This window comes from Ictidomys tridecemlineatus, chromosome 3 (assembly GCF_052094955.1).
Source record: "Ictidomys tridecemlineatus isolate mIctTri1 chromosome 3, mIctTri1.hap1, whole genome shotgun sequence".
NCBI classification, from domain to species: domain Eukaryota; kingdom Metazoa; phylum Chordata; class Mammalia; order Rodentia; family Sciuridae; genus Ictidomys; species Ictidomys tridecemlineatus.
Window position 1 is genome coordinate 51,602,165 of NC_135479.1, and position 10,412 is coordinate 51,612,576.

The window sequence follows — 10,412 nt, forward strand, 5'->3', positions numbered from 1 at the left end:
GTGTCAGGCACTATATTTGACCATAGGGATACAGCAATGAACAAAAGAGATAAGGACACTATATTCATGTAACTCATTCTCTAGAAGGAAACAAGTAATAAAGACATAAAATGGTAAATGTTTTGAAGGCAATGAAACAGGGTAATGTCATGAGGCTGGGTCCAGTCTCAAGGGAGGTCAGAAAAACTTTCTGGGGCTGGGGATGTGGCTCAAGCGGTAGCGTGCTTGCCTGTCATGCGTTCAGCCCAAGGTTCGATCCTCAGCACCACATACAAACAAAGATGTTGTGTCCACCAAAAACTAAAAAATAAATATTAAAAAATTTTTAAAAAGAAAAAGAAAAACTTTCTGAATAAATTACTCTTAAATAATGAGCCAACCAGGAGGGAATCATGTTATAAGCAGTAAAAAGAGCAAGTGCAGAGGCTCTCTGTCAATTGTCCCTTTGAGACTTGTTGTCACTAATTTAAAGCAGGATTTCTTAACATTGGCATTATTGACATTTGGAGTCAGATAATTCTTTGTTGTCCTGCACATTCTAGGATAGTTAGTAGTATTCCTGACATCTTTCAATTAGATGTAGTAGAACATTCCCTCACATCCTAGTGCCACAATTAAAAATGTCTCCAGACATTGCCAAATGTCCTAGGGAAAAGAGGAGCAATATTTGATTTCTCCCAGTTAAGAACCATCAATTTATGACACCACTGAGCATCAGTTTTGTTTCTTTTTTCTGTTTTTCCTCTTTCTCTAGTAGCCTTGAAATAAATAGCTGGATTCAAGGACCCACATGAATTGGATCGGCAGAATATACCATGGTTGGGTTTTGAGAGAGAGAGAGAGAGAGAGAGAGAGAAGAGAGTGATTATATATTAGATCATGATTTGAATAGGGTAAGAAGAGGAATAAACACAAAAATGGGTTGGTGGATAGTGAAAACTGTAGGGTCAATGTTTTTAAAGTCTCCATGAGGTGAAAGGAGTAGGAAAAACATTAGTAAATAAACCAGAAAACTAGGAGGTAGTCATGAGAGGTTGTTGGGGAAAATAACAAAATAATTTAGGGGCCTTAGGGGCCTAAGGAAGGGCTGTAGAGAAAGATCATTAGAGATAAGACTGAGAGGTTGAGAAGCTACAGTTAGATGGATTACCCAGAGGGGTTTGGTTTGGTTTGGTTTTTGAAACAGGTCTCACTAGTTGTGCAGGCTGGCCTCAAACTTCTGGGCTCCAGCAAATCTCCTTGCCTCAGCCTCCCAAGTAGCCGGGACTGCAGGTGGATGCCATTTGCCCACCAACTCTCAGGGATTTTGAAGTCAACAACAATGATGATAGGAAAATAGGTGTAAAAAGAAAGATAATGAGCCAGGTGCTAAAATTAGCAGTGCATGTGGGTGAATGCCCAAACTTAAAGACACTATCAACGTAGAGATAACAGGTGACAGAGTTCAAGATAGAACTTGGAAGGAGCAGGAGATTTTGAAGAATGAAGGGAGAATAATGGTCTAGCTGCAGCAGTCTCAGAGAGCAATACTCTCAACTCCAGATTCTGAGGTATGTGAAACAAGACCCAAACAAGCCTTTATAAAGCGGGTTGCCAGGCAGCCAGGCACAGTGGTGCATGCTGGTAATCCTAGCTACTCAGGAGGCTGAGGCAGGAGGATCACAAGCCCAAGACCATCCCAGGGAACTTAGTGAGACCCTATATCAAATAATAAGTAAAGGACTGGGGTTATGCTCATAGGTAGAGTGCTCGCCCTAGCATGCCTGAGGCACTGGGTTTGATCCTCAGCACCACATAAAAAAACAAAATAATGTGTCTACCTAAAACTAAAGATACATAAATAAACATTTAAAAAATAGTAATAAATAAAGGGGCTGGGGTTGTGGCTCAGTGGAAGAGCACTTGCCTGGCATGTGTGAGGCAGTAAGTTTGATCCTCAGCACCACATATAAATAAATAAAAAATAAAGGTACATCAACAACTAAAAAATATTTTTAAAAATAATAATAATAAATAAAATTCAGGCATAATGGTACATGCCTATAATCCCAGCAATTTGGGAGGCTGAGGCAGAAAGACCTCAAATTCAAAGCCAGCCTCAGCAACTTAGCAAGATCCAGTCAAAAATTTATATAAAATAAGAGGGCTGGGCATAAAGACGAATGAAATTGGGGCTAGGGTTATAGCTCATTGGTAGAGTGCTTGCCTAGCCAGTGTGAGGCACTGAGTTCGATTCTCAGCGCCACGTATAATAAATAAATAAAGGTCCATTGGCAACTAAAAAATATATATTTATTTTTTAAAAAAAGAATAAAATTATGGCATTTTCCAGGTAAATGGATGGAACTGGAATCTGTCATACTAAGTAACATAAGCCAAAACCAAAGGCCAAATACTCTTTCTGATATGTAGATGCTGACACACAATGGGGGAGGGGGGATAGAAATTCACTGAATTAGACAAAGGGGAAGGAAAGGTAGGGAGAAGGGATGGGAATAGGGAAGATAGTAGGATAAATCAGACATAACTTTCCTACATTCAAACCTGTATACAACACTAGTGTAACTCTACATCATGTATAACCACAAGAATGGGATCCTAATTAGAGTAAGTTATACTCCATGTATGTATAATATATCAGAATATATTCTACTGTCATGTATATTTAACAAAGCAGGGGGGCTGGGGATGTGGCTCAGTGGTTAAGCACCCCTGGATTCAATCTCAGGTACCATGAAATAAGATAATATATTTTTAAATGGGGTTAGGGGTATAGCTCAATGGTAGAGTATCCCTGAGTTCAATTCCCAGTACTTCAATAGACCTAAAAAAAAAAAAAAAAAAAAAAAAAAACCCAGAAAGAGAGAGAGAGAGAGAGAGAGAGAGAGAGAGAGAGAGAGAGGGGAAAGCCAGGGAAACATGTCTTCCAGACAGCCAGATGTGTCAGTACCATTTAGGAAAGAAATTTCAGAGCAGAGGCTGGGAGTAGTGTCTAAAGTTCAGATCTATGGAAAGACACCACAGAACAGGGATGGCCAAGATGATACTTTGAGATAAACAACTTGGTATGGGAACCCAACCAACCTGTTTGTTTCTATGAAAAAAAATCTTCTGGAAAAACTGATAAATGAATGAACTTTGGAATCTTGCAGTACTATTTTAATATTATGCAATATTATTTTAAACTATGGAGGATGGACTGGGGATGTAGCTCAGTGAGAGAGCATATGCCTAACATTTGGGAGACCCTACATTTCATCCCCAGCACCACAAAAACAAAAGCCAAAACAAAACCTTTTGGGGCTGAGATTACATTTCAGTAACTCTTAGCAAGCACAAGGCCCTGAGTTCTATCCTCAAATAAAAATTTTTTTAAAAAGTATTATGAAAATTAATTGAGCTGGGCATGGTGGCACATATCTGTAATCCCAGCTACTTGAGAGGCTGAGGCAGGAGTATCATAATTTGGAGGCCAGTCTGGGCAATTTATCAGACCTTATCTCAGAATGAAATGAAATGAATTGGGGTGGAGATGTAGCTCAGTGGTAGATCTCTTGCCTGGCCACTTGCTGGGTTTAATCCCAGAACTGCAAAGTAACTAACCAAATGAGTGGAATATAATACTGCTATGCCTTATGCATGTAATAAATTTTAAGTGTTCTTTTTCCTTAAAAAAAAAAAAAACCTAATTGGTCATCTATTATGATGCTGGTCATACCAAGAAGTTACAGATCTAAGGCAAACAGAATATTCAGGTTCTTGTTTGTTTTCTTTTTGCAGTACTGAGGATTGAACTCAGGAGTGCTCCACCACTGAGCTATGTCTCCAATCCTTTTTAACTTTTTATTTTGAGACAGGATCTCACTGAGTTGTCCAAGCTGTCTCTGAACTTATTATCCTCCTGCCTCAGCCTCCAGAGTTACTGCAATTCCAGGTGAGCACCACAGGACCCAGCAGGTTCTAATTCCACCTCATTCAGAACTTTATTCTCAGGCCTCCATTGTCTCACCTGTAAAACAGGAGCAATAATGTTTTCACCTGCTTAGGAAGCAAGAGGCTGGACCAGGTAATCTCTTGTGGTTCTTTTTTTTTTTTTTTTTTTTAATTGAACTCAAGGCCTCATTCATGCTAGGCAAGCACTCTACCACTGAGCTACATGCCTCTACTGTGATTCATTCTGGAGTGAATATTTGAGATATGGATTTGGAAAAAGATTGACAAAGTAGCCAGCTCATAAAACTAAGATAATCTTCCTCTGAAATCAGTTAAAGATAATTATGAGACAAGTATTATAAACCCATTTCTTCCATAAGCATAGATGAAAAAGTCCTTAATATTACTTCACCAAATGTAAAAATGTTTTTTTATTACACCACGAACAAGGATAGTTTATCCCTGGAATGCAACTGTTTCAATATCACAAAATCCATCAATGTAATTTATCACATGAATAAACCAAAGAAATAATCATAAGACTACCTCAATGATGATTTTAAAGAGTATTTGATAAGGTTCACTGTCTGCCTAAGAACTCTTAGCAGGGGCTGGGGTGGTAGCTTAGTGGTAGAGCCCCTAACCACCTTAGCTGAGCCCCTAACCACCTTAGCAAGAACCTGTCTCAACATAAAAAATAAAAAGGGCTGGGGACGTGGCTAAGTGGTTAAGTGCCCTTGGGTTCGATTTCTGGTATCAAAGAAAAACAAAACCAAATAAATAAATATAAAACCAACAAGTTTGTTCAGGAAGGTTGCTGTACAAGATCAACCTACCAAAACCAAATCACTAGCATTTTACTACACCATTAATTATAAGCTAGAAAATGTAATAAAAATAACTCAATTTGCATCAGTGTCAAAAATTATAAAGCATCTAGGAATTAGTAGTATTAAGATTACTTGATTAATCTTATCAGTGGAAAAAGTTTTAATTCTCTTAAAGAACACAAAAAATAATCTGAATAAACAGTTTATCCTCTTGAATGGAGGACTTAATAGTATAAAGGTATCAGTTGTCCTCATAATTATTTTATAATTTGATATGCTTCCAAAAAAATTCAACTGGTTGTCAAGTACAGTGACCCACCCCTATAATTCTAGTGAGTCAGGAGGTTAAGACAGGAGGATTCTGGGGCTGGGGATGTGGCTCAAGTAGTAATGCACTCGCCTGGCATGCGCGGGGCGCTGGGTTCGATCCTCAACACCACATAAAATAAAGATGTTGTGTCCACCAAAAACTGAAAAACAAATATTAAAACTTAAAAAAAAAAAGACAGGAGGATTCCAATTTCAAGGCTAGCCTGGGCAACTAAGTAAGAGCTTGTCTCAAAGTGAAAAATGAAAAGCGCTAGGAAAGTAACTCAATGGCACATAGCACCCCTGGGTTCAATCTCCAGTACCTCCCCGCAAAATTTTTTTTAAAAACCCAACTGGTGTCTTGTTTTGTTTTATACAAATCTTTTTTGGGCGGGGATTGAACTCAGGAGCACTGGACCACTGAGCCACATTCACAGCTCTATTTTTTTTTTTATTTTTTAGTTTTCGGCAAACACAACATCTTTGTATGTGGTGCTGAGGATCGAACCTGGGCCACACGCATGCCAGGCGAGCGCGCTACCGCTTGAGCCACATCCCCAGCCCCACAGCTCTGTTTTGTATCTTTTATTTAGAGACAGGATCTTACTGAGTTGCTTAGCACCTGTCTTTTTACAAATCTTGATAACTTTACCCCCAAATTTGTATGGAGCAACAAAAGACCACAGATGTTAAGCAGACACTGAAAAGGAAGAGTAATAAAGAGGGGTCTTTCCCTTCTGGAAATTTACACTTGCTACAAGCATCATGAAAATCAACAGCATGGCAGTATTGTACAAGAACTGAAAAATATACCAACAGAACAGAAACAAGTTAATAGACACTTGCATATATCAGATTTGATTTTTTTGTGTGTGTGTGGGGAGGGGGTTACTGGGGATTGAACCTAGGGGCACTTTACTACTGAGCTACATCTTCAGCCCTTTTTATTTTGAGACAGAGTCTTACAAAGTTGCCTAGGGGCATCACTAAAATTTGATAATTTATAAATATGGCCCACTAAAGGGAAAATAAATTGGATCCTTAACACTTCAAATAAAGATGAACTCTTGCATTATCAAAATAACCTTCTTGATTTTTCATCATTTCACTGGATGAATGTAAAAGAATGTCTTGGGACTGCAGAGATGGGGAAAAAAAATATACAAATTTTCTTTCTTTTTTTTTTTTTTAAATAAGCACTCTACTGACTAAGCTATACTCTCAGCCTTGATCTGTAATCTTTTTTAAAAAATATTTTATTTATTTTTTAGTTTTTGGCGGACACAACATCTTTGTTTGTATGTGGTGCTGAGGATCAAACCCTGGCCACATGCATGCCAGGCGAGCGCGCTACTGCTTGAGCCACAAGCCCAGCCCCAACATATACAAATTTTCAAACTCAAGAACTAAATGGGACAAAATGGTAATTTTGATAACCCTTAGCAACCTAGATAGACCCAGTCTGAAACAAAACAAAAAAGGCTGGGGATGTAGCTCAGTAGTAAAGCACCCTTGGGTTCAATTCCCAATATCAAAATAAATAAATAAAATTAAGGAATATTTCAGTGCAGTGGATATAGCTTAAGGGTGGAGAATTTAATCTAGGACTGGCAAGGCTCTGGGTTCAATTTGAAGGAGAACAAGAACAACAACAAAAAGATGTGTGTGGATGCTTCAAGACACTATAGCTAACATAAAAAACTGACCACTTAAGTGTTGGTGAGAGTATGGAGAAACTGGAACTCTCACACTGCTGATGGAAGTATAAAATAGTACGGAACTCTCACACTGCTGATGGAAGTATAAAATAGTACGTTCACTTTGGAAAACAGTTTGGCAGTTTCATAAAAAGTTACATATACATCTATCTTATAATTCAGGTACTTTGTTTTTGTTTTCTTTTTTCTTTCTATGGTATTGGGGATTTAACCAAGGGGTGCTCTACCACTGAGCTACATCCCCATCCCTTTTTATTTTGAGATAAGTACTCACTAAATTGCTAAAACTGGCCTTGAACTTGCAATTCTCCTGCCTTCTCTTAGATTATAGTCATGAGCCACTGTGTCCAACATAGCCAAGCTATTCTATTCCTAGATATTCTCCAAGAAAATGAAGATGTAAGTCCATACAAAGACTTATACAGAGATGTTCAAAGCAGCTTTATTTGTAATAATCCCAAACTGAAAAACCTACATGTCCACCAACAGATAAATGGATAAACAAACTGGTATATTCATATAATGAAATATCATTTAGCAATCAAAAGGAATGAACTATTTTGTACATACAAAAAAATACATGAATCTCAAATTTATTTTATTATTTTTTTTATGGGCAATACTAGAGATTTAACCCAGAAGCAATATAATGTTTAGCTACATCCCCAGCTTTTTTTTTTTTTTTTTGAGACAGTGTCTTGTTAAATTGCCAAGGCTGTCTTCCAATTCACAGTCCTCCTGCTTCACCCTCCTGAAGGGGAGGCATGCACCACCATACCCAGCTCAAAATCATTATGTTAAATGAAATAAGTCAGAAAAAAAGAGTACATTCTGTCTGATTCCTATCACATAAAACCTTAGAAAAAACAAATTAGTCTATAATAACAGAAAGCAGATCTGATAGGTGGGGTTGAAGCTCAGTTGGTAGAGTGCTTGCCTAGCATGTGTGAGGCACTGGGTTCAATTCTCAGCACCACATATAAATAAATAAAATAAAGCCCATCAACAACTAAAAAAAAATTTAAGAAAAGAGAGAAAGAAAGCCAATCTGTGCTTGCCTCAAGAGTTGGGATAAAGGCCAGAAGGAGGGATTATAAAGAGACAGAAGGGGGCCGGGGTTGTGGCTCAATGGTAGAGCATTCGTCTCGCACATTCCAGGCCCTAGGTTCAATCCTCAGAACCACATAGAAACAAATAAATAAAATAGAGGTATAGTGAGCAACTATAACTAAAAAAAATATATATATATATTTTTTTAAAGTGAGACCCAAGGAGACAGGATATGATGGATATGTGTCTTAACTATGGGAATGGTTGCATGGGTGCATACATGTTAAAACTTGTACAACTGTACACTTTAAATATATGTTGTTTTTTTTTATATTTATTTATTTATTTTAATATTTATTTTTTAGTTTTTGGTAGACACAACATCTTTGTTTGTATGTGGTACTGAGGATCGAACCCGGGCCGCACGCATGCCAGACGAGCAAGCTACGACTTGAGCCACATCCCCAGGCCTATATGTTGTTTTTTGTACATCAATTATACCGCATAAAGTTGTTCAAAAAAAACAAAAACAGGACTGGAGTTGTTGCTCAGCGGTGGAGCACTAGCCTAACATGTGCAAGGCCCTGGGTTCAATCCTCAGCACCAACCACATAAAAAAATAAATAAATAAAATAAAGGTATCATGTCCATCTACAACTAAAAAATAAATATTTTTAAAAAATGAAATAAGGGCTGGGGTTGTGGCTCAGTGGTAGAGCATTCGCCTGGCATGGGTGAGGCCCTGGGTTCCATCCTCAGCACCACATAAAGATAAATAAATAAAGGGATTGTGTCCATTTACAACTAAAAAAGATTTTAAAAAATGCAATTTATTCTAAACATTACATGAATATTATATTATTCTCCTTCATTAAAACCCTAAGATGCAGATACTATTATTATCTCCTTCTCATTTTACAGATGAGGTAAATAAAGCACAAAGAATTTAGGTAATTTTACAAAGGGCACAAAACAGATCTGAGGCTCAGTTCAGGCAATTTAGGCCCACATTCATACTCAACTGGGCTACTTCTAGGTGATGCTGTCTGAGAGTTTATAGTGTCGTAGAGCTTTCTACTCTGCTGATAGTATAGACACTGAAACAGCCATTCTGAAGAACAAGTTGGCAGCACATAGTCACATTAGGTGTAAGAACACCCTGTGACTCAGCGTTTCTGCTTCTGCAGATATTTATAAATACAGACAGAGTCATAGTCATAGACATAGACACATCTTCCAAAAAAATTCTAACAGGAAGCCTGGCATAGTGATGCCTGCCTGTAATTCCACTGAGCCGGGAGGCTGAGGCAGGAGGATCATGAGTTCAAAGCCAGCCTCAACTTTGTAAGGCCCTCAACAGCTTAGTAAGACCCTGTCTCAAAAAGGGAATGGGGCTGGGGATGTAACTCAATGGTTAAGTGCTCCCGGATTGGATCCTGGTACCAAAAAAAAATTCTAACAGAGTTCATAATGACCTTGTATGAAAATATTCATTCATTCATATATATATATATGTGTGTGTGTGTGTGTGTGTATCCCAAATTGCTGGGATTACAAGCATGTGACACCTGCCTGGTGCCACATTATTTGTTGTGGTTGAGTGACATGGGTGCCCATTAATGGGACTGTTAGTAGGTAAAATGTGTTGTGACTGATCCATGGAGTATCATGCAATAGCTTTGATAATCACAGACCACAAGTGGATTTTACAAAGTCAATATTTATTGAAGATAATAAGGCCACGGCCACGAGTATAACTCACATATTTAGCATGTGCAAGGTCCTGGATCTGATTGCTAGCACACGCACACAAAAAGTAAGATCAGAATAAAATATATGACAAGATGCTATTTACAGAAATTAAAAATGCCTGCATACAAACGGGGCATGGTGGCGCATGTCTGTAATCCCAGTGGCCCAGGAGGCTGAGGCAGGAGGATCGTGAGTTCAAAACCATCCTCAGAAGTGGTGAGGTGCTAAGTAACTCAGTGAGACCCTGTCTCTAAATAAAATGCAAAATATTGCTGGGGATGTGGCTCAATGGTTAAGTATCCCTGGGTTCAATTGCAGTTACCAAAATTAAATTTAAAAAAATAAAATAAAGCTCGGTGCCCCAACATACACCTGTAATCCCAGCAATAAATGAGGCAGGTAAGCCTTGCAATTTAGTGAAAGCCTGTCTCAAAATTAAAAAAAAAAAAATTTAAAAACATTGGAAATGTAATTCAGTGATAAAGTGCCCCGGGTTCAATCTAAGAACCAAAATAAAATGAAACAAAAAGAAGACATAGATCAGTGAAGACAATTTGTCAAGAACTGTTATCAGATCAGTCTTCTGCACCTAAGACTAAAATATGCAAACAAAATACAGGGAAGGGCGAGAGGGAGAAGGTAGTGTTGCTGAAGCTAAATGGTCAGGGATTCCTCCCTGAAACTGGAAGCCAAATGGGAGATGAAGGTGTGGGTTAGGGACAATCCTGAATTTCTCCTGCCATCCAGCCTCCTAGTTCCTTAGCCTAAGGGCTTAGAAAACAAAAGTCTGCAGGAATTAGCTCTCCAAGATAGTGAAGCT